The sequence below is a fragment of the Cavia porcellus genome, unplaced genomic scaffold, assembly GCF_034190915.1.
Source record: "Cavia porcellus strain 051 isolate PalLab524CR breed Dunkin Hartley unplaced genomic scaffold, mCavPor4.1 scaffold_40, whole genome shotgun sequence".
In the NCBI taxonomy this organism is placed as follows: domain Eukaryota; kingdom Metazoa; phylum Chordata; class Mammalia; order Rodentia; family Caviidae; genus Cavia; species Cavia porcellus.
In genome coordinates, this window is record NW_026947523.1 from 8100684 (window position 1) to 8125578 (window position 24895).

The 24895-nt window shown below is 40.5% G+C and overlaps 1 protein-coding gene and 1 non-coding gene across 7 annotated transcripts in view; one reads left to right on the forward strand and one right to left on the reverse strand.

Moving 5' to 3' along the window:
- Positions 1-24895, reverse strand: part of Tnrc6b (trinucleotide repeat containing adaptor 6B) — a 237924-nt gene that overhangs the window by 77846 nt on the left and 135183 nt on the right. The window lies entirely within an intron of this gene.
- On the forward strand, positions 9911-10047 carry LOC111757041 (small nucleolar RNA SNORA2/SNORA34 family). Its single transcript, XR_002791427.1, has one exon. It is a non-coding gene; the product is annotated as a small nucleolar RNA SNORA2/SNORA34 family (small nucleolar RNA).

Genomic DNA, 24895 nt, shown 5'->3' on the forward strand with positions numbered 1-24895 from the left:
AGTGCATGGAATTTCTCTATATTATTTCTGACAACTGCATGCGAATCTATAAATATTGCAGTAAAAATTTTCAATTAAAAGAACTTTCAGGGGGTAATTTATTAATCAAAATGTTATGTGCATGTATCAATCTGCCAAAATGAAACCCATTAATCTGTATCTTTTGGTTTCCTGTTTAAAACTTTCTTAAGAGGTCCTCTACTTTAAACAACTTTTGTAATAACTATGAAAGTCACATGGAAGTCAAATGGAAGCTTATAAACTGTTTAGTCTACAGTCCCAGAAATATTACTTTCTCAAAAATATTCTTCACTTCACCCTACTATGTTCAAACTGTTACCATCTTATTGATCAAGAGTTCCTTCTCTTAAGTACACTGGGTATTTGATCCCACAAGCCTGTTTAAACTGTCCCTCACCCACATAATTTATAATGCAATCATTTTACCAAGAACTTAACATAAGCTGTTGTTTCACTTTTGTGGTGGTGTGCACACCAGTTTGGTCAATCCCAGTTTCAAGCCCTTTTTGGCCTATTTCCCAGACACTAGGTAGGGAGCTGTCACTTATGCTGTCAATATGGTGTATTTGCGTGTGACTTTGACAGGAAACACACAGGGCACCCATCATGTCAGGGAGCAGGACAGGTTGCATTCGAGAGCCTATATCTGTCTCATTAGTTTCGTACAAGTGTAAAAAGAGGAAGAGGTTCCCCCTGGAACCTGGCTAAGGTGTCCTCGGAGGCACTTGACTGACCTTTGTCTTCTCAAAGACCTGAAAGATGGCATCATCATTTAATAATCCCCGTACACCAACAGAAGTGCACCCTACTGTCTACACACTAAGACCTCTGCCCAACGCAGATTTAGGAGTTTTCAAAACGCGCCTAGTATATTACTTGTACAATCATGTACTTCCTTGAAAGACAAAAGGTATTTTTGGCAGTTTATAAAACAGAAAATAACCAGATACAAAACAATCATTACCCATTAAGGACTAATAATAATGCATATTTAAGGAAAGAAAAATGAACCAAAAGAGCACAATGAAGACAGTTAAGCAAGTGCTCCAAGCATCCATTTAGAATGTTTTTAATTAAAACTGCACAAAAGAGAGCACGCTGAAATGTATCCATTCAGGCAGAGGAAATTACATAGTAGAGTACTTCAAATATCTGTGTTGGATTTTTTTTCATTTGCTGGATATGACTGAAGGAATTTAATGGGATGCTAATGTAATTCGTACATGATATTAAATTAGCAGACAAAGCCAAACAGTACAAAACTCATTTTGAGACTGAGTGTTTCACAGGAAGAAAGCAATGACATTAAATCTAGAAAACTAAGTTTTTCTTTTTCATTAATTTCTTTTTCATTAATCCCGGACGCAGAAATTTCTCCTGCTTTCCAATCAATCTTGTGACATGTGATAGGTAATATGTCAGTAACAAAACATAACACAGCTCTTACATATGGATTAGCTTTCTTTTGAAGTTCTGTAAAATAGTACTTTAAAGTGAATGCTGTTAAATGTGGATTCTTATTTAACATGTCTTGGATGAGACTTACAACTCTTCATTTTTAACTAGTTGCTGGTCCCTCGGCCTAATTCAAGATGCACAGGCATCAGGCACTTCATCCTTCTCTGTCTTTTTTTTTTTTTTTTTTTTTTTAATCTTCCTGTTTGCTATCATCTTTGGTTCTCTCATCCTTTCTTTGTCTCCCTTCTCTCATCCCTTTTTTTGTAATGGGGATCAAACCCAAGGGCACTTTACCACAAAGCTACATCTCCAGCTCCACTTAATTTTGTGAATTGAACCCAGGGACCCCTAGCTCCTTTTGTGTTTTTTATTTTATGGTCTCAAGATTTTGGAAAGTCAGTAAACTGCCAAGCTGGTCTGGAACTTTCATTCCTCCTGCCTCAGCTTCCTAGTGTGTTTGGATCACAGGTGTGCTGGGAATACAGGTGTACTCAGCATGCACTTGGTTGTTTTTCTCCAAGAAAATATCAGACTGTAATTATTTTTCATAGTCATACTTCACTATCAAGCTTATGCCTTGTTATACCTATCAGTACTTCAATGCTAAATCACTGAGGAATTAGTATTTGAATTGATTACAAAAGTACCTTAAAAAGACAAATAATTCAGATAGTACTGGCTATGCAAGAAATGTCACTGAAATAATCATGTAAGTAAAAGAATGTGTTACAGAATCAATGAAGTACAGCAATAAGATTTTTGCCAATACTGCCTTTGACTTATAAGCTTCTAATGAATTTCCTGGGTTCCATATTTGCAGTACAAGCAAAGAAATCTTTGTGTGATTAGTAATCATGTCAATTTACATGGTTAAGATATGCTTGGTGGAGCTGGACGAGATAGCAGGAGCATCACTGTGAGTTCAAGGCCAGCCTGGGGTACGCAGGGAGATCTTATCTCAAAAAAAAAAAAAAAAAAAAAAGCCTGGTAGAGCAGTGCAGCACACTTTTGGGTGTGTCTGGGTGTACCGTGGAGGCGGGACCCCACCTACTACCTAGGGTTTCTGGTCCTCTCTTTTCTGGCACTGTTGCTGGGTCTGCTTCCTGGTTGCAGTGATCCAAACAGCTTTGTTCTGCCACACCTTTCCCACTACGACATTCCCGCTTAGGAGCTAGGGGACCCTTGCTTCAATCTTCAGCATTAAAAAAAAAACCCAAGAAAGTCCCTCTAGGATAAATTGGACATAAATATGCAAGACTTGCACACTCCAACCAAGGAAAAGTGTAACGCATTCATGGATCCGAAGACTAAATTTTAAGGTGTATATTCATACAGATTCAACACAATCCGCATCTCAATCCTATCAGTACTGTCCTTTAGTTTATTAGCATCCAGGTGTAGTGCTTACATTCCTTGGGTGAAGTTGTTGTATGTGCATAATCCTGTTTTTCACCCCTTTCTCTTCCTACCCTTTCCCCTCCACATGTCTTGATCACCTCTTCCTTTCTTAGTACATGTTTGTAGTACATGGTGTTTGCAATCTTTGTGTGCAGTTGGTACATACACATAACATATTCCGATTCTTGTGTTTCATACCTCATCCCTCCAACTCCTGATCCCCTTCCCCTCTGAGATCAGTCTATCTCCCTACTTCCTACTATCTACCTTTTCTTTTGATTATTAACATTATTCTAGGTTTCTCAAATACGAGTAACCATGTGTTATTTAAGCTTATATGTCTGATTTATTTCACTTAACATTATGGTCTCAAGGGGCATCACTTTCCTACAAAAGACTCAAGTGTCTTTCTTTAGAGCACAGCAGTACTCCACTGTCAGTAAAACCACCTTCTCTTCATCCAGCCATCTGTGGGTGGACATATGAACTGCTTCCAAGATTTAGCTACTATGAATTGTGCTGCTGTAAATATGATATGCATGTATCATTGTGATGCGATTTCTTTTAATCTTTTAGGAAGATACCTAGAAGGAGAACAACTGGGTCAAATGGAATTTCTAGTTTTAATTTTTTTTTTTGTCTTTTTCATTTTTATTGGTACCAGGGATCAAACTCACGACTGCCTGCTTGCAAGGCAGGCGCTTATGCCACTGAGCTAAATCCCCAGCCCCCTAGTTTTAATTTTTTGAGGAATCTCTATACTGATTTCCATACTGGCTGTACTAGTCTGTGTTCTCACCAAAAGTATAGAAGTATTCCTTTTTTCCTGCAGCCTCTTCAGCATTTGTTATTATTTGATTTCTTGATAAGGGCCATTTCTTCTTGTATAAGATGGAATCTCGGTGTTGTTTTAATTTGCATTTCTCTAATAGCCAGTGATGGTGAACATTTCTTCATGCATTAATTGACCATTTGTACTTCTGTGAAGTATCTATCTCATTTGCCATTTTTTTTTTTGTCTTTTTCCTTTTTTTGGTACCAGGGATCAAACTCATGACTGCCTGCTTGCAAGGCAGGCGCTTATGCCGCTGAGCTAAATCCTCAGCCCCTCATTTGCCACTTTTTGCTTGGGTCTTTATTGGAGGGAAGTCTACCTTCTTTATATATTCTGGATGAATCTGTTGTCTGAGGAACTGCTGGCCAGATTTTTTTTCCCATTCTGTAGGCTGTCTTTCCATTCTGTTGGCTGTTATTTTGCTATGAAGAAACTTTTAAATTTAATATGATCCCATGTGCTGATTCTTGGCAATATTTCTCTTGTGCAACTGGAGTTCTGTTCAGGAAGTGCTTGCCTACACTCATAATTTTTTTTAAGAGTTTTGTTTTGAGACAGGCTTTTATCATGTAGTTCAAGCTGGTCTTAAACTCACTACAAAGCCCAAGCCAGCCTCAAACTCACAGCAATCCTCCTGTCTCAGCTTCCCAAGTGGTGGGATAAAGGCTACTATGCCTTACTCAAGAGTTTTATCTATCTTGTCTTCCAGAAGGTTAAGTGCTTCTCATTTAACATTTAGCTCTTTGATCTATTTTTATTTTAGTTTAGTACATGGTGAGAGAGAGAAGTCTATGTTCAATCTTCTGTATGTGGATACCCAGTTTTCCCGACACCATTTATTAAAGATGCTATCTTTCCTCAAGTGTATTTTTGACCCCTTTGTCAGAGATTAAACTGTTGAATGTACTTGAGGTGCTCCTCCATCCTCTATTCTGTTCCATCAAGCCTCACGTTTGTTTTTGTGCCTGTACCATGCTGTTTTAGCACAGTAGCTTTGTGTCAATAGCACTTCCATATCAACAAGCTCTTACTTAAGCTCATTTAGAAATGTAAAGGCCCAGAGTAGCTAATACTTTTTTAAATGAGAAAAGTTGGAGGACTTACATGACCCGACATCAAGACTATTATAAAGCTACAATAATCAGAACAGTGTGGTACTGGCACTAAGATAGGCAAAAAGGTTAACAGGATAAAACGAAGTTCAGGAACAGAATAATACTTATAAGGATAGTTTCCAAAGTGATGTAAATGCAATTCAATGGAGAAAGGCTACTTTTTTCAACAAATGGTGCTAGAAAACTCCATTTTTAAAATGAGAGAGAAAAAAAAAAGAGCCAAAGGAAAAACCATAAAATGAACAAAAGATATGAATGTGTATCAATAAAGAAGATATACAGAGAGCAAAGAGCACGTAAAATGGTGTTCAACACTATTAGTCATTTTGAAAAGACAATGTCAAAATCAGATGTCCTCTTGCTCCTTTCCCTCCCTTCCTCTCACTCCCTCCATCCCTCTAGAATGCCCAAAAAACTTTAACACTGGTTGTACCTAGCAATGGCAATTAGACTATCTCTTGCTGGAAAGATAAAACGGCACAATGTCTTTGGAAAACAGTTTGGCAGTCTCAAACAGTTAAACACACACCTGCCATATAACTGAGTCACTGTGCTCTTGAGTATCCCAAAGAATAGAAAAACAAAGACTTTTAAATGAACATTCACAGAAGCTTTAATTTGTAGCAATTGAAAACTAGAAATTGACCAAATATGCGTTAAGGATGAGTGGATAAATAATGATATAGCATACAAGTTATCAGTAATAAATGGAATGAGCTACTAATATACACAACATGAACTGAACTCAAAATAATTATGGCCAGTGAAAGAAGTCAGATAAAGAGGACATCCTGAATGACTCTGTTTGTATGAAAACTCTTAAAAATGTAAATTAATCTACAAAAAAGATCAATCATCTGTAGTTGAGAAAAATTTTATCTAGTAAGTGGGCAAAAGAAGACTGTGAGGACTGAAAGATTACTCATCATTTGCACACATAATCCAAATGCATCAAAATACACATTCCACATATAACCAGTTCAGTATATGTCCTTTTATGTCAGGAAGCCAGGATTTTAAAACAAGTCTTTCATTCTAAAATAGCTCCTAAAATGGTCTCTGCTTTGCTGGCGGAACCGTGACTGGCCCAGCCCCATAAGTGAGATCTCTTTATCGGGTGAAATTTCACTCTGGGTGTACATTCTGTCCCCCAAGATCACAGATCTTTAAATCGAAGCACCTGTGCAGATACATTCCCTCATGGGGTACACAGTTTCATGTTTCAGGGAAATGAACCGCCTGTGAGGCTTAATAAGCCAAACATCTAGATTTTTAGACCTTCACCTTCACATTTCATTGCTTCGATTCTCTGCACCACCGTAAACAATCAGCACCTACACGGACTCCTAAGCTTCTGTCCAGTAACACCTACATCCTGTGTCGTACAGTATCTCAGTCAAGTCTGTTAACTTTCCAACTACTGAAGTCATCTGATTTTACTTGCTCTCAAATAAGATTCTTCAAGCTCAAAGGACCTATAGGTTTTTAATGGCTTCTAACAGCCTAACATCAGGAGTGGTTCTACACCATTGTGACGAGGATCACACCACATACTCTAATATTTATAATTTGAAACCTCTAAAAACTATGTTTAAACCTCACGAGCCAGACAAACCCACAAATGTCTGAGAAACACTAGACCTTCCGCATTCAACAGCAAAGAACTGAAAAGAAAACGAGGAAGATGGGCCTGAGCCATGGCTTTGGAAAGAAGCATTCACTACAGGGGAGTGATGAAATGTAGTTCTTGAAATGGGCCTAGAATTCCAAGGTGTGGTATTTAGGAGAACTGAGAATTTATGCATAGTAGTAGAGACTGCTCTTAAGGATATTCAGATGCTTTCAATTTTATGTTACTATTTGTTTTCTCTCTCTCCCTCCCTCCGCCACTTCCTCCCTTGACAGAATTTTGCTATGCAGCTGAGGCTGGCCTTGAACTCCTGGCAATCCTCCTGCCTCAGCCTCCTGAGTGCGGGAATTATCATGTTTGCTGTTGCTATTTTTTTGTGTGTATGGCCCAGTGTGTATATATGTATGTGTGTGTGTGTGTGTGTGTGTGTGTGTGTGTATATGTAATCAAAAAATATGGCCAATGTTTAAAACTTCAAATACTTATTAGTGTAAAAAACACTTCACCAAGAATGAAGGCATACATGTGTTCAAAGCAAGGGAAAGTATTCTGAGTACTGAGGGACAGGACAGGAGAGTTAATGACAATGTGTCTTTATCACAATAAAATTTTAAAATTTAAACATTAATATCATTTTATACTTTTATATTAAAAGAGTAAATGATAACAGACCTTTGAATTTAGTATGACTATTAGTTATTCCACAACAAAATTACAGTAAACCGAAACTCCATTTAAAGGTAACTCTAAAGCAGTTGAAAGTGTTACACTGACTGTCAAAGTGTGTGGTATCCAAAAGGATCAGACAATAACTCAGTGGCCAGGACCTGAAAATGGCCTTAAGTGCTGGAACAGGGCTACACACAGCAGGGCCTCTTGTGTGAGGAAGGGGAATGCGAGCCTGGGTCTGGACGTGGTGGGGTGGGGGTGGGGGGAGGGCCAGGCTCTGCAACCTCTTGCTACCAACACAGACAGAGGGACTGGGATCCTCCTCACTGGCCTGTGCCTCCTCCCCCAGACTAAGCAGCACTTCCTCTCCTGGGGATGCACTTGCTGACAGCAGAGATGGGGCTACACAGTGTATCATTTAAAAGCATCATGCAAATTGACAAAATCAAAACGAAGAAGTAAATTCAAACAGGACATTTTTTGGCTCTCCTCTGATCAGGTGTCCACAACAGCAGGGGGGGATGTTATCCTTGACAAAGACTCAAGGGTGGTCAGAGAGTCTTGTTCCTGTGCGGTCCATCAGGGAAAGTGATTTGCTTACATCTGTGCCTTAAGAAAAAACCCAGTACAGTACTTGATGTCAGAAACTAAACAGGAGAGATTCAGACCTTCTGCAGGGATTGCGCGGTGCCTATGGCAAACAGCTGAGTGAGACAGGTGCCACGCAAGCCTTGCAATTATACCCCAGCAGTCTCATTTTATTAAGCTTATTCTAATTTTGGAAATTCTCTGAGAAAGGGTGCCATTTGTGACACTTACCTTGGTTTTGAAAACAATTAGCAGAAAGAAACCAACTCTGAATTCAGGATTCCACAGGTGACAGTTGTACCCTACTTCTCAAGGTTCTTAATTTGTGCTCTATTTTCAGAAAAGTAAAAATGGAAAGTCATGTTCTGGTGTGCCAGCAGTTGTCATGTAAATTTAGCAAACTGAATGATAATAACTGAATTACCTTAAGGGAAATGTGTATTTTTGAAAGACAAAGCATGTTTAATAGTAATAAGCAACGAACTACAGAGCAAAGCTGATTTGTGAACCTGTCTCACCCAGTTCAACTAAAATTACACACCAGTCAAAATAAAAGATGATTTATATACAACATTTTGGTAACAACTAAGCCAACCTTTTCCTGTTGGATCAGATGTAAGATTCCTAATTCTATTCAGAATGGCATCCAAATCTCACTGGGAGATAGTGTGTGCACCATCCAATTTCTACTGAGGTATGGTGGAGACATGTTTTGTGAATGAGCTAGCACTGTTATCCTCAGTAAATGATCTCAGTAACAGCTTGGTGTAAGTATGTTTTTCTGAGCCAATACAAAAGCTTTTCTCTTAAATGAGCTATCAAAAGGCTTTTTCTACCCGTTTAGTTGAGAAGTATGCTTTCTATACATCCTTTGAGTCTAGGCACTCTAACTGATGAACGCATACAGTACTTCTGTATTTCTGAGTGTTTCAGGACATCTTCAAAGTTCTGTACTCAAGCATGGTCAACTATCACAAGAGTCCCTTTTCCCAGGACACACACCATCTACACTGTGGCCAGATACAAAGCTCATGCTTTGGAATCTGATAGTTTCTGATCAAACACTAATAATGGTAAGAAGCTGGGCAAATTAATGGCCCCTAAGTCAGTTTCTGCATCTAAAAATATGGTAGTATATGTAATTTTTTTTCTTTTTCTTTTTTTTTTTTTTTTTTGTGTAGGGAACAATTAGAGGTAGTATATGTAATTAATCCTAAAGAGTGGCTGTGCTGAGGCATCTAGCGATAGCGGACATTTAGGCTGCTACTGCTACTGCTTCAAGGGTCCCCCTCCTTCACATTGAGCACTTACAAAGCCACACAGAAAGAGGTGTGGCTATGACATTCTCCATCTGAGAAGGCACTCAAGACCCACACAGGGCCTTCTTTATAAAATGGGATCTGCATATCTCATTCTTTACATGAAAATAAACTCCAGATGAATGAAAGAGGGAAGGAGGGAGGGAGGAAGGCAGGAAGACATTCAAACACTCTAAGGAACTGTATAGCTATTTTTTTCCCCAACTGAAGAGTGAACAAACTCTTTCTAACTAGGATATAAACTCAAAAGCCATAAATAAACAATGGCTCTCAATGTGACTCTATGAAATCTTTTTTATTTATTTAGTCTTTTGGAGTCAGGGTTTCACTATGCAATTTAGGCCGGCCTTAAACTCACTTTGTAGACTAGCCTGGCCTGGAACTTGTAGTGATCCTTCTGCCTCAGCCTCCCAAGTGCTAATAGAGGCAGGTGTCACTACACCTCATCGACTGTATGCAAGCTTTAAAACAGTTACTATAGTAAGACTTACCAAGAACAAAGTTTTGCTACGAAAAAATACCAGTTATTGGGCTGGGGATCTGGCTCAGTGGCGTAAGTGCCTGTCTGGCAAGTGCAAGGCCCTGAATTTGATCTCCCCGATCCCTTGTACAAAAAAAAAAAGTCATTTATATCAGATAGTGGTAGCTTCCACCTTACATAAAGAGCCCCTGTAAATCAACAAGACCAACAATCTGATGAGAAAAGGGGTAAAGGAAATGAACAATTCACAAAGAAAAAAAGATAAAATGTAGTTAACAGAGTACTGTCAAAGGTGACAGGAGAGAAGGCATTCACTTACTGGTAAGACTAATACTAGTACAGTCACCACAGAGAAGAATTTGGTAGTTATTTATTAAAATCAAAATATACAGTCTTACGGCCCTCAATCAAGGCCAGCAATTTTCTGAAGCTGCTGGTTTCAAGCAAGAGCCTAAAGCAGTATCTTTCTATGGTCTGTTGATAACTTCAGAACTTTAGAAATGTAATGGTCAATTTATTAGAAACAAACAATTCCCCCACCCCAACCCCGCAACTCTGGGCTGGAGAAGACCCAACTGACCTCCCTTCTACTGACCTGCCTCCGAGCTGCCACTGCTGCAGAGCCAGAGAAAGGGAGGCCATGCCCCTCCACGGGCCTACTTCTGAGGGCTGGAGGAGGGGAAGCAGCTCCCCCAAGGCCTTGCTGCCATGGCAGGTGGGGAACACGGATTAGCAGCTGCCCTGTACCTCTCCGACACTCCAGGACACTCCAGGAATCTCGGATAGGAGGGAAAAGAAGCAGGGTGCAGTCTCAGACCTCCAGCCCACCCAGAACAAGGCCAGAAGACATAGACACAAAAGAAATTAGAAGTCACATGTGTGAACTTTCTGAAATGATAGCAATTGAAGTAAAGACACAACTTAGTGCTTACTTTGCAGGCCTGTGTCTGATGGCCAGAGCATCTATTTAGAAGACAACAATGTGCATTATAGTGACTGGTTGATTTCCTACTGTCTTGCTTTTGAAATTGAATGTTTCCATTGTTTTGTTTTATTCTTCTTAAATAAAAAAAAAATACAGTCTTTGACTCAGCTAGTTTACTTCTAGGAATTAATCACAGGAAAATAATTATACCACAATGTGCATTACAGTGACTGGTTGATTTCCTACTGTCTTGCTTTTGAAATTAAATGTTTCCATCGTTTTGTTTTATTCTTCTTAAAATAAAAAAATATATAGTCTTTGACTCAGCTAGTTTACTTCTAGGAATTAATCACAGGAAAATAATTATACTTGTGGAAAATTACAGGTGCAAAGGACATTCACTGCAACAATGTCTGTAACAACTTAGGGTCAGAAAGGGTCTGTATTTTAGCTACATAAGGATACTGCCATTATAAAAGAAAACACTCTTTGTGCTCATGAAGATAGTTCTTCCAGGTATATAGTTAAATTTTAAAATTTAGTTAGTTGGAAACCAAGTTGCAAACCAAAACCAAAACCAAACAACACTATTGCGTAAAACAGAGTTTATTTGTAATTATACATGAATGTAGGCAACTTAGAAGGAAACAAAAAACTAATACTACTGTGTCAGAGGAGGAAAAGCCAGGGGCTGTAGATAGCTAAGTATCTTTTTTAACTAGACAGTTTCAATTTTAAAATGACAATATAGCAAAATGTAAACACTAGGCAAACCTAGGTAAGAGTATACAAGATTATTTCTTATAATTCCATGTGAATATGCATAAGTTACTCTCACAAAATAAATTTAAATAGTGAAAAATGATTCATTTTTCTTAAATGAGTAACAAAATGGATTTGGAAGTCAAGGGAACAGTGAACACAGGAATGCCATCCAGACTTCAGAAGACACACACCTAAGGCTTCTCTACCAAGGCCTAGGAACCTGGGGGAGAAGCGTCCATTTCCCCAGGAGTCTCACTCCTCCTTGGTTGCTGGCTCACACACCTCATCACAGCAATGGCTATAGTCCTACTTGCTACTTGTCCCAGTATAGTCACAAAACCTCCCTTGCATCTACCCATTCAGTTCAGTCCTCTTTTATTCCTGACACGTCATTATTTTGCATACAGGTTTGAAGCGGTAACTTCAGATACTCCCAAACATAAATATGCAGACTGTTCCAAATCATCCATGGTAGAATTAAACCTTCCTCCACAATGAGATGCAAACGGAGATCTCTAGAAAGTTTCAGTGATTACCTATTTTTACCTCCAGGAGAGGCTGTATCTGGGTGTAAAGACAGACTACTGCACAGGCGAGCTGGTCAGGAGTCTCCTAAGACAGTACCTCCTTTATGCTTTAGGAAGAAGCACCCTGCCTCCTAGAAACATCTTAAAATGGGAAAAGAGATAAATGAGCCAGGACACTTTAACTTTAGCACCCTAGCCATTAACATCCTTCATGTATTTCACCTCAAACAAGGACTCCCTGCTCCTCCCGCAACCATTTAACTCTCATACACAGAATACCTAGGCTAGCAGCAGGTGTAGGCAAAAAGCCCAGGGGAAGACTTGGAGCAAGTGTGAGCGGGAAAGTACAGACAGAAGGAACCAATCAATAAAGGGGACAAGCAGACAGCCAATAGAATAGCCTTCCCTCTCTCCGAATAGCTGCAAGAGAAATCTCCAAACTAAAGCCTGCATTTATCTGGCTCCTGTGCACTCAATTAGAGCAGGAACACCGCTCTTACATCAGTTAGACACTCAAGCTAAACACTTTTAAAGTCTATCTTAGAAGCCCAGAAGTGTACTATAGCCAAACAACTCATAAGCCTCAGAAAAGGAAACAAAGACCCTAACAAAAAGAAATCTCCTGCTGTGCCGTGTCAGAGGGCACAGTGACAGAAGAGTCCTCCACATGCAGATGGGCCTCAGACACAGAGAGAAATGGCACAGGGACAGCAGAAATGGGGCGCACGCAGGTACTGGGACACCTTGGAGGGATGCCACCTTCATCAAGAAATCTAAAGCTTCCCAAAACAGCCACGCCTTCTACCGAAAGCCCATGAAATGGGGCATGTGGGCTCAGATTTCCAGTTGTTTGCTTCCTTTACATGACTACTTTAGTGGTATCTTCCTTTGCTCATGCCATGCTGAACCCTAACCAAATTAGAGCAACAAGTCCAGTCTTGAAGAGCTAATGGCTGCTTGGCTGTTCAGCAAACACACCTATTTCCTTTTTCCTAAAACAAAGGCTTTAAAAGGGAGGGAAAATGAAGAAAGAAAGCTCAGTCACACTGCCCGCCAATTTTTAACAACTCAGGATTTGTACAATGAAGTTCATCTTTTGCTAAATACATGCATACACTGACAGGAAATTTAACACCAAATACTAAAAGTAAACTGTAAAAGTACCAACCCCAAAAGGTAAAACAATTTTTAAGCTGCAATGATTTAAGCAAACACTTGAACACATACTTACAAAACTATTTACAGTCTCCAGCAAAGTAGATTTGCACAGACCCTTGGCCCCCATCTGCCTTCTAAGTCACTCTAAAAGCAAACTGCATGGGATAAACCCCACTACCAGGCCTTCAACCCTTGCTCCAGTCTTCAGTTCTGGAATGCAGCTACAGGACCACTGTGGCCAGTGCACGGCTAGCAAGAATCCCAGATCCTTCAGTAAGGAAGCCTACGATACATTCTACAACCAGTGGAGACAGAGAGTGAGGAGAGACCAAGGCATTCAGCTAAGCAAGTGAAAATGCCTGCCCCAAAAGCACTACCTCACAGGCACCATGGCAGCAGTTCTCATTGCAGTCATAATTTGGTGCTAATAAAGTTCCTCAGTGTACAAAGGATTTAAGATCAAGGGTTTCTCTCTTAAAAAAAAAAATAAATAAAAAACAAAACTAGATTTCCCCCTCGCTTTCACCTAGTGCCCCCTGCGGGCCACAACTTGTTCTGGATACTCCAGATAGAGGAGAAAAGAGACAAGCTGTTTACATTGAGAAATAGGTATTGTACCAGCCGAATAATGATTTTAATAGTGATCAATACAATGAAGAAATAGGGGTCAGCAAGAGAGGGCAGGAAACCGGATTCTTTTGGATAAGGTGCAGGTCAGGCTTCTGTGAGAGCTGGCCTTTGAAAAAATTCTTCCAAGAAAGAGCAGTCTAGGGAAAGATAAGATCTGGCCTGAGGGCACAATGTGGCCTGTGGAGGCCTGAAGCACAGGAACTAGTCCTGGAGCCACTGTGGACACCAGCTTGGAGGCCATAGCCTACAGGAGGTGTTAGAAGAGGAGGTGTGTGTGGGAGGCTGGGCGCGCATGCCATGAGAAAGCCCTGTTGGACTGCAAGCAGAGAACCTCCAACCTCCTCCTGCTGGACCTCCCGGGTCCTCATTCTTAATTCTTGTACCTTTGGTGAGGTTATTTCCACTTGATAAAAGCAAAGGCAAAGGTTTACTCCTTTTAAAGCAAGTATTTAGAGCCAGGAGTCACTCTAGCCCTGGGAACACAGAGGTGAATCAGACACAGCCTGTCTTAAAGGGGCTTAGCCCCAGTCTCCTGGGGGATAACAGGTAAGCAAACAAAATGCAATGGGATAACTGAAATAATAAAGGTCTGCTTGACCACTCAGCAGACAGCTGCCTTTGACAGCACCTCCACTCTAGCAGGAGGGTAAATTTATGATGTCACTTGTAGAGGCAGCCTGAAAACTCAAGAGGCAGGAAAATCTGTTTCTCAGAGTGCCCTTGAAAATCTAATTTATGCTTGTGGCTCCTCAAAAGTGTCCTGGGAGTCAGGCATGTAATCCCAGCACTCTGGAAAGCAAAGGCAGGAAAAGCAGACAATCTGGTGACTTAGCGAGACCCTGTTCCAAAATAAAATGGCCTGGGAGGTAGCTCATTGGGAAGGCCTTAGATTCAATTGTAGGTGCCACAAAAAAAAGTGTCCTGGGACAGACAATAACTTTTCGGTCACTCCATCAGAATCAAGCCTCCGGAGGTTGGTTCAAAAAAGCCTGCCACTCATGCAGCCTAACTTGCCTTATCTCCACCATGTCTCCCCGAACAGACCTTCAAGTGTCATTACCAGAACCTACCTGTAATTTGTTACCTTTTGCCTTCCTCCTGTCATTCTGTGCCACTCATGTTTGCTCCCAGAAAGGCACTTACATGCTTACTACAGGGGGAAAAAAAGGCTGTACCACGGGCCAATAAGTCTCTCACCCACAAACTCTGCCAGGAGTGCTTTCTCTCCTCAATTCCCACCACCATAGTAGTCAATAAGGTATCATGTAATAGGTTTTAAAAAGTAATTTCCATGGCAAGCTCCAGGTCTTGAGTTTGATCCGAGTACTACACAAAAGAAGAAGAAAAAAAACTAATTTCCAGGTTTGGGGGGATGGGATAGCTCAAAGGCAGAGCACTTAATACTTGCCTAGCACACTTGAGGACATGGCTTTGATTCCTAATACCACAAGGCAAATCAACCAACCAACCAACCTAGCATTGTATTAGGTCATCGTCCCTCAGAATATTATACACCCTGTCAAAATAATAAACAACAATTCGGTTGAAACTGGTAGACAGTAAGTAAACTAAAGCTCACCAAGAACAAATGGTATATCATTCCAAGAATCTGAAGAAGCAAAATAGTCAAATCCACTGAATCAAAGAGCAGGTCGGTTGCTGCCAGGGAATGCAGGGAGGGGGAGATGGGAAGCTGCTGATCAACAGATATAAGGTTTCAGTTAAGCGAGATGAATAAGTCCTACAGTTCTGCTGTAAATCATTGCGCCACTAGTTAACCACACCGTACATTTAAAAATCCGTTGAGAGTAGAGGTCTTGTTAAGTGTTCCTACTACAATAAAATATAGGAAAAAAAGGTGCATGAGATTTCAATATTTATAATAGAATTCACCGAGATAAGTAAGTTTTGCTTCCTTCAAAGCAGTTACTTCAAAAGTGCTCATTCCTGTCGTACTTCTTGGCTCAGTCGTGGAACTCCTTTTTTCTTTTCCTATTCTTTTCTCTTTTTTTTTTGGAGACAGGGTGTCACTATGTAGTGCAGCCTGGCCTCAAACTCATTCTGTAGCCCAGGCTGGACTCAAACTCACGGTGGTCCTCTTGCTTCAGCCTCCCATGACATGTACTACCGTGCCTGGTGGAACTCACTTCCAGAATGACCCAGTGCTAGGCCATCTTTTTCATTATCAGAGTAGTCTGCTTTTTAAAAACAATACCCTTTCGGAAGTATAAATTCTGGAATGATCTGGAAAGGATTTACATAGATACACTGCACATCTTTTTTCTGATACCGCTTTACACACAGAGGTCTGTGGTCCTCACTGTCATTGAAAACATGAGGCATTAGAAACTATGGCTCTGGGGCTGGGGATTTAGCTCAGCGGCATAAGTACTTGCCTTGCAAGCAGGCGGTCGTGATTTCAATCCCTAGTACTGATAAAAATGAAAAAGACCAAAAAAAAAAAAAAAAAAAAAAAAAAAAAAAAAAAAAAGAAAGAAAGAAACTATGGCTCTACCTCCAAAACCTCATGGGATCTGGGCAGGCCACTCGTCAGCTCTGGGCCATACAAGTGAGAGAGGGAATGGGGCTGGATGACCCTATGTTCCTTTCAGCCTTCTAACATGTTGTGGTGATTTTTGAAAATTTGTGGAATCCTCTTCTCTCCTTCCCCTCATTTTTTAGGAGTTCTAGGGATAGCACCCAGGGCTTTATCACTGTACCACTGAGCTACATCTCATAAGCTCTGCTTCCCCCCCCCCCCAAAAAAAAGAAAAAACAAAAAGAAACTGCTCTGTGGGACAGATACCAAGAAATAGTTCCTACTTTTTTGTTTTAACTACCAAAAGGATGATGCCAACGATGCAATGGTGAAAGATACAGAGCAATGAAAGAAGTGCCCTAGAGGTCAGAAAGAATTTTCACTACATGGTAATCACCTCCAGAAGGGAATATGGTACACCTGCCCAGAGCAGAAGACCACAGAACTCCGGCCCACACCAGAAGAGCTGGAGAAGACCTCCAGGAAAGAAAGGCAAAAAGCAAATGCTAGATGATTCTAGTGACATGAAAGACTCTGGAAGTCAAATCCACAGAATAAAATACAACCACATCAGTCAATGAAGGCAGCATACTGGGCTATAAGAGAAAGTCTTAGAGGTGCAAATAACTGTACACTGTGAGCTCCTGTTTTAGCAAAACCTCTAATTTATGACTATTAGCAACTCAAAGTAAAAGCATAGCTTCCCACCAGTCTTTTAAGGAGGGTGGCAACATGGGTACATGGGCTCTTAACTTTTCACTTAATCACTGCAGAAGACAACAATCCCACATACCACAACTTCCAGTTTAATAAGTGAATTTTTTTTCATAGTGTTAACTCCCAGCAAAGTAGAAGATGAGACAGGCCTAGTGTATGGGGCCAGATCACTTGTGGCTCTATATACCTCATTAAGAATTTTCTTCTTTTTCCTGAGAACATAGGAACCACTGATGGGTATTAAGTGTGGGAAATAACCACGTTTCATTTCAAAGGTCACCTGCTGCAGGGAACAGATTTGTGGGAGGCAGATGCTCAAATGATTCTGTCCTGCTGCTGCTGGTGACCTGTGGAGTGCGTATCAGTCAAGGTCCACCCAGGAGACTGAAAGAGCTCATTATTTTAACAGATAAGTTTTAATATAAAGGATAATATAAGGAATGGACAACTAGGTAGAAAGTTGTTAACTATTCACTGAATAGGCCAAAAAAAAAAAAAAAAAAAAAAAAAAAAAAAAAAGCGTGTGCACTACATACTATAGAGGTACAAACTGCCCAGGGCTGAGGAAATAGAGAAGAGGCTTTGAGGAAAAACCATGGACCTCAGAGCAGGGCACTCTGGTCCAGTATTACCACTTCAGGGAGTGCTACAAAGCTGGCCCTGTAAACACTGGAATAACAGAAAAAAGAGAATTCAGCTGCTAGAGGAAGGAACTGAGCTGGGGCAGGGAAGTGGTGTTCAAAGGCCCCAGTTGCAGCAGACTGGAAGTAACAAGTTCCTTCCTCCTTCTCTGGCCATACTGTCAACCTCTCAGGTCCCTTGCTAGCATCACCTAACAAAAAGCAAGGTGGGGCTCGCCAGTGTGGTTGGCAGAAGCCTTTTTGCATTACAAAACAGAGCAGAGAAGGGTGGACTCAGAGCTGCGAAACACTTGACAGGTAATAAATTACAAAATGCGGGCCTAAACAAACTTTTCGCCAGCTATAGTTTTGTTCCAACAAGACTAAAATTCCATCTAACCAAACATATCAAATCTAGAAAACTAATGGCTGTGAAGGGAATCAGTATTTTGTATGCCATTAAGAAAAAGGGTTTCCAAGGGCTAGATGTGTAGCTCATTGGTACAGTGCTTCTTTGCATGCATGAGGCCCTGGGTTCAATCTCAACACCACCAAAGATGGTACCAAATATTATAAGACATATCCTTATTTCGAGGATGTTAAAAAAATAAAGAAAAAATAGGTAAGTATTCTTCAATAATGTCAAATGTAATCAAATTATTTCTGTAAAGATTTACTGAAGAAACAGGCCACAGGGATATACTGGAGCCAGGAGTATAGCTCCACAGTAGAGCACATGCTTGGCATACGTGAGACCCTGGGTTCCCCCGAACCCTTTAAAAAAAAAAGTAATATACCGAAAATAGGATCTCCAAGTGAAATCTTTTCAATTTTTTTCAGTTTTTGTTCTGAAAAAATTGTGTACACATGCAGTTTTTATACTACACAAAGGTCCTGTGGATCCTTTACTCAGCTCTTTGATAGCATCTTACATAAACTGTGGGACATTGTGACTAGAAGCCTGCACTGTAAGATTCATCAAGCCTACTCATATTTCACCAGCTTTACACCCCCATTTCTGTGTATTTGTGTGCATTCTGTTCTATGTGCAGTCTCATACTAATGTAACCATGACCCTAATCAATACACAGAATGATTTCATCACAAAAACTCATCATGCTACTACTATTTTACAGCCACTGTTATCCCAGTCCTTGCCTATATTATTTAAGGGAAAGAGCTTATATCTTATTTTACCATTATTTGTCTTCTAAGTTCCTGAGGTGTGTTTTCTTTTTTTTGGAAGTGAGGTGATACTGGGGATTCACTGTGGAGGTGCTTTACCATTTAACTACATCTCCAGCATTCGCAAGTCTTTTTAAATTTTTTAGGCAGTGTCTTACTAACTTGCAATTCATAATTCTTTCACCTCAGCCTCTCTAGAGGCTGGTGTATTACAGGTATGCATCCACTGTGCCTGTCTGTCTTTCCATATTTACAGAGTGATTAACGAAAATACTTCACTTAGCCTGGGCTAGCTATTCCTTAAGTAGCAGTGCAGTGCGAAATGGGTTAAGACTTCTCCAAATGAGGAAATCTTACCTGTTAAAGAGAGAGGGCAGCTTCCAAATCCCATTCTCCCCCTATCTGTCTGAACACTGCTCTCCATCTGGGTCCTGGGCATTCTTCACCTCCCATGGCACTCACACTGTGTGCTACGATACCTGCTACCATGATTACTGTGACTGTTACTCGCCCAGTCATGCTCCTCTTGGTCCAGTCTGTCACCTTCTGACACATAAAGCAGCAGTGATTTTTATAAAAGCAAAATCTACTCATGTCAGCTGCTTGCTCGAAATTCCTCTTGGCTTTGTCCTGGCTTTCCAGACTGAGTCCCCTCTGCCTGCTGTACTTGGCTCGTCACAGCCTGGCACCCACCTGGTTTCCAGTCCTTTTAGGTCCAACTCAGGAAATCACTGCCATCCATATCCCCTGGGCCTTCACTTACCAGAACCATCAGTGTCAGGGTTCTTTCTGCCTCCTTGGAGAAAACTTCCCTGATGGCTCCACTGCAGGTGTCCCTGCAACACCCGCCTTCCTCACGTAAGATACACACCCCAAGAAATTTACCATGAAAACTTTTTTCAGTGGTAGTGTACTTAAGTGGCACAAGTATTGTGGTGCCTCAAGATCTGTGGGGGACTGACTGACCCTCTCAGATATCAAACACTGAGGATGCTCAAGCTCCTTACATAAAATGGTGCTGTATGTACATGTGACCTACGCACATCCTCTTGCACATTTAAAAAAGCTCTAGATTATTTCTGATGCCAAATACAACATTTACACTCTGAAATAATTACTGTATTGTTCAGGAAATAAAGACAAGAAAAAAGGCCCATGGATACTAAAGGCCATCTGTACTTCATTCAAGTTTATCATCAGTATATTTCTCTAGATGTAGCATGCAATGCAATATATTAGTTTTCTATGGAAGATAGGAAGGAGAATATAAATTACAAATTAGAGAAAATAATAATCTCAGCAGGGGAAGATGGCACATGCCTGTAATCCCAGTACTGGGAGTCTTGAGGCAGTGAGACAGCAAGTTCAAGGCCAGTGTAGACTATGTAACTGACCCTATCTCAAACAAAACAAAACAAAACAAAAAAAAACAAAAACCCTTCCATATCTCATCTAATAATTAAGACCCAAGTGCCTACTCGGTGGCCACTGGCCATAAGTAGCAACTAAACTTGAATTAAATTTAAAATTAAAGTTTTACCTTTCTGAATGGTACATAATATTTCCATCATCTCAGAAAGTTTAATGGACAACACTGCTTAAGTCTGCAAAGAAGCTGGAAACATCCAGTTGGTAAAGGGCAAGGCACACAGGCAGGAGCAAAATCAGCCAGCTCAGAGGAAACTATTCATGCTACAAGCATGCAGAAATCCAGTACACAGACCACAGCCTTGGCCACTATCCATACCCAAAGGCTACAAAAATTCCAAACTGATCTGCTTCCAAAGGTATGCATTTAAAAAGTAATAAACAGTGCATACAGATACTAAGAATGAAGCAGTAAAGAGGCTAGATAGAAGGTGAGAGATCAGCAAGGCCTCTCTGCTGAACGCTGCATCACATTTTAAAGAACATTGTTCTGTAAAATGCCAGCTAGGGTTACTGTTAGGGTTCTAAACAGGGTCTAAGATCACAGTGTTGGTAGGTGACAGAGCCAAGATCCAAACACAGGTCTGCTTCCCAGGGCCCATGATCTTGACCACTCAACTAGACTGAGGAAGCTACAGCAGATAAGTCTGGAACAATACGATAAGCAGGGCTTTCTTTGTCCTTCAGGCAGTATTTGGATTTTATCTTAGTGAGAAACCACAGAAGGAATCTACTAAGCAAAGCAAACAACCAAATTTACACTTTAGAAAGGCAACATTTGAAGGGAAGGAGGGTTATCCTGGCAGGAGGATAAACAAAAGAAATGTAAGTAAGGAGGCAGCAGATAGTAACAGAAGAGGCTTTACAACTGGCTCTAATTAGCTCTCTTCCCAGAGCCTCAGTTTCCCTGCATGAAAAATGGGGATAACTCCATACGCATTTTTGTTGGAGGTGAAGGACTGACCCTTTCAAGCACTGCTGCCACAGCTGTGCAGGTGACATTCTCCTGCTGTAAGGGCAAGGTAGGCTTAGAGCAAAGCACAGGCTATAGATCTAGAGAAGGGCAGAGTCCAGGGCATTCTGCGTGAAGCAAAATTTACAGGCAGCCATTGATTTGCACAGAGCTCCTGTACTAGGCCCATCTGGCCAAACAAACGTGGAGTCAGTTAGGCAAAAGCTGCAAGCCAAAACTGAATTCCTTATCTGATCTGAGAAATCACAATAAGAGATTAATGGCCAAATCTGCCAAACCAGCCAGCTTTAGCGGGTGTAAAAGAGAATTCCCTCTGCTTTAACCTTTAAAAGGAAAGTTAACTTTGAATAACCACACCCAATATATCTTTACTTATGTTACTGCCTTCTTTGTCTATAAACCAAGCTCTTCTGCTTTGCTCATTAGACCATGTCTACTTTACAGAATGAGATGTTACTTACTCTGGAATCACAAAAAACGGTCACTGAAATCTTTAAAGTAAATCTGAGGCAGTTTCGTGTTTTGAAAGTTCTTGTGACCAACAGGAGGACTAGAGGGACAATGCTGATGACTCCAGAGACCATTTAGGAAAGGAAGGCAGGGGAGATGCCACGGATCCCTTTTCTGAGTGAGGTCTCTTGGCTTCCTCACAGACACCGAAGGCAGTACATTCCTCTAGGGCCAGACTGTTCTCCTTGCCCTGAATCCACTGACCTTTTCGGGTTTCGAATCCAGGATTAGTTTGTATGGTGAGAGAGCATTTGACCTTTGCGTTTCAGTAGCTGAGGGGTCACTGGCAAAGGCTGTTGTTTTGAAGGTGACCGACAGTGGTTGCCCTAAGTGGCTAGTCCTGCAAGGGGCAAATACCAGCTTTGGAATTCCTAGGTATCTGGGTTCTATTTTCATTTGTCTTTCACACTCAGATGTCTGAATCAGACAGAAAATGGGAAATCACTGACCAAGGGAATCTCAAAACCACAATCTGATGGAAGTCAGTTTGAGTACTTAGAAGGCATTAGAGAAATTGTTGGGGGGGGGGAGACACCTATGGTTAAGCTGGTCACTAACCAAACTACTTGACATTAAATCACCCATCAATCTCCAGCAAATGTCTACGCCATGAGGTACACTGTGAAAGCACTACATGACCCAACCCTGCATCATCTGTCACTTTACTTTTAATCTCTGAAAGACCTAACGTTCAAAAATAGGATCCACAGCTGGGCATAGTGGCTCATGCCTGTAACTCTCGCACTCTGGGAAGCTGAGGCAGGACCTTGTCTCAAAATTTAAAAAGGGCTGAGGATGTAGCTCAGTGTGAAGGCCCTGGGTCTGATCTTTATATATGCATACATACGAACCTTAATTTCTAAATAATTGAGTACTGTATCTTCCTGCTACATTTCCCTTTTACACATATCAATATTAGGCCTTGCAAGGTGCAGATATTTACAAAAATGGCAAAAATCTTACTAAAGATAATTTAAAATTACAATGACCATTATATTGAACATTACAGATGAGTAAGACTGTGCTTTAAACTGACTCTTCCTCAGAGACACTCTGCTTGCCTGTTTGTCTCTGTGTTCTGTCCTGAGAACTGGGTTTGACAGTCTGTCTGCTGGGGATGGAACAGGTAGGAGGCTTCCTATGCAGGTGGCCAAAACAAAAGGCCAGGAACCCTAAGGCTGAACAGAAATGTGTGCTGCACCCATTTGTGGCTAACACATCAATTCTTTTTTTTTTTTTAATCTTTTTATTGGTACCAGAGATCGAACTCACGACCGCACGCTTACAAGGCAGGCGTTTATGCCGCTGAGCTAAATCCCCAGCCCCAACACATCAATTCTTAACTGCTCTTAAGGCACTCAAATGTTTCTTGGCTAACTTTGGGCGTGGCTCTTAGATTACCGAAGGACGAAGAGGGGTTGGTTTAAACTACCCTTTCTCATGATCATTTAGTCTCAATTAGGCTTCATGTGGTAGAGAATTTTTCACCTTGTTTGGCAAGATAAAGGTTTGGGGTTTTTCAGGTGCTAACCAGGTGACTGCTTGTCCAAGCAGGCTTGAAAGACACAAAAGCGAGCTTTATGTATTTCTATCTTATTTATTAACGATAAGATTTCAATATAAAAGGGTAGACATAGATGACCGTTAAAAGCTTTTACACTAGAGAATTTATAGTGGGAAAGTAAATGTTCTAAAGCAAGACTGCCCCTAAGAATAAGCAATCAACTTTGTCTAAATAAACTGGACTGTCTCACTCAAGTACCCATATTTTGAAGTTTTATCAACAGGAGATTAGGATCAGTAAAATTAAATGGCTGACATGGTGAAAGAGACTCTAATGTGGGCAATATTTCCATCTGGCTCAATTACGTAGATGCCAAGAAAAAATAAAATGAACAGGAGATGGGCATATTGTAGCTCAACAAAAATGTGGAAAGCTTTTATATGCCACTAGAAACAGGTAGGACAGGCTCTTGAGAAACACTGCCATATCCACAGTGGCAGAAGCCACCTTGACACCAAAGTCACGGGACAAACATGGATCACCAGGCCTTTCTCTATCCCAATTCAAGCATCTCTAATCTACAAAGAATTCAAAACACATTTTAAAATAAGTATTTGGTCTTTGAATTACTTTTTGGATGGAGACATTTCTGTTACTTTTTCCATTCTTGAAAACAGTAAAACTTGTGGGTAATTTCTAAATTTAGTTATTATTAAATATTTAATACATAAGAATTTTGTGCATCCTTTACTCATGTTAAGGAACAGAACTCTCCAGTTCAGAAGCGCTTGTACCTTGCCCTCTTCCTATATTCTAGTAGTTAACCACTGGTTAACTAATTTAGCATCCTCTTGACTTCCTACAAAATGCTCTTTTTTTTAATTTTCAGGTTTTTGAATTTTACAAATGTAATTACCCTGCTCTATTTGGTTCTTGAAGTACACTTATGTTGAGAAACATTAGCTTTAGTAGTTCACTCACACAAAAGCCATAAAGGCGACCCTAATGTCTTCATCCATTCTCCTGATGTGCATTTAGGTATCCAATTTTTACCACTACAGGCTATGTTGTTGCAAACTTCCTAGTACTTATCTGTCTCCTGTACATTCAGATATACAAGAGTTCTTCAGTGTGATAAATACATGTCCACAATGAAACTGCTGGATCATATAGTGTTTTCCAGCTTTACTGGACATTTTCTATCTGGCTAAATTTACTTACATGTCAAGGAAAAAAAGATGAACATATTATTGCTTTGATAAAAATGTGAATAAGCACCAACCTGTAATCCCAGTACTCTGTGAGGATAAGGTAGGAGAATCACAAATTTGAGGTTCAGTTGGACAACCTACTGATTTCATAAGACTCTGTCTCAAAAAAAACTTTTTTTGGGAGAGGGATCGTTTTGAGATGGAGGTTTCACTATGCAGTTCAGGATGTCTTTGAACTCACTTTATAGCCCACGCTGGCCTCAAACTTGTGGCCATTCTCCTGCCTCAGCTTCCTAAGTACTGGGATTATACCATGCCTAGCTTCAGAAATTTAAAATGTTCTGAGGATGTGGCTTAATACAAAGGCCTTGGGTATGATTCTATGCTATTTTCCAAAATAGTTACAATAATTTACATTTCCTACCAGAAAAATACAAGCTTTCACTGCTTTACAGCCTTAATACAAATTGGTATTTTATTTTTATTTTATTTTATTTTATTTACCGGTACCAGGGATCGAACTCACGACCACGCGCTTGCAAGGCAGGCGCTTATGCCTCTGAGCTAAATCCCCAGCCCCAAATTGGTATTTTCAAATCTTTTTCTCTTTTCTTCTTTTTTGAGACAAAGTTTGTTTTTGAAGCTCAGGCTGATCTCGAACTCACAATCATCCTACTTTGGCTACTCGA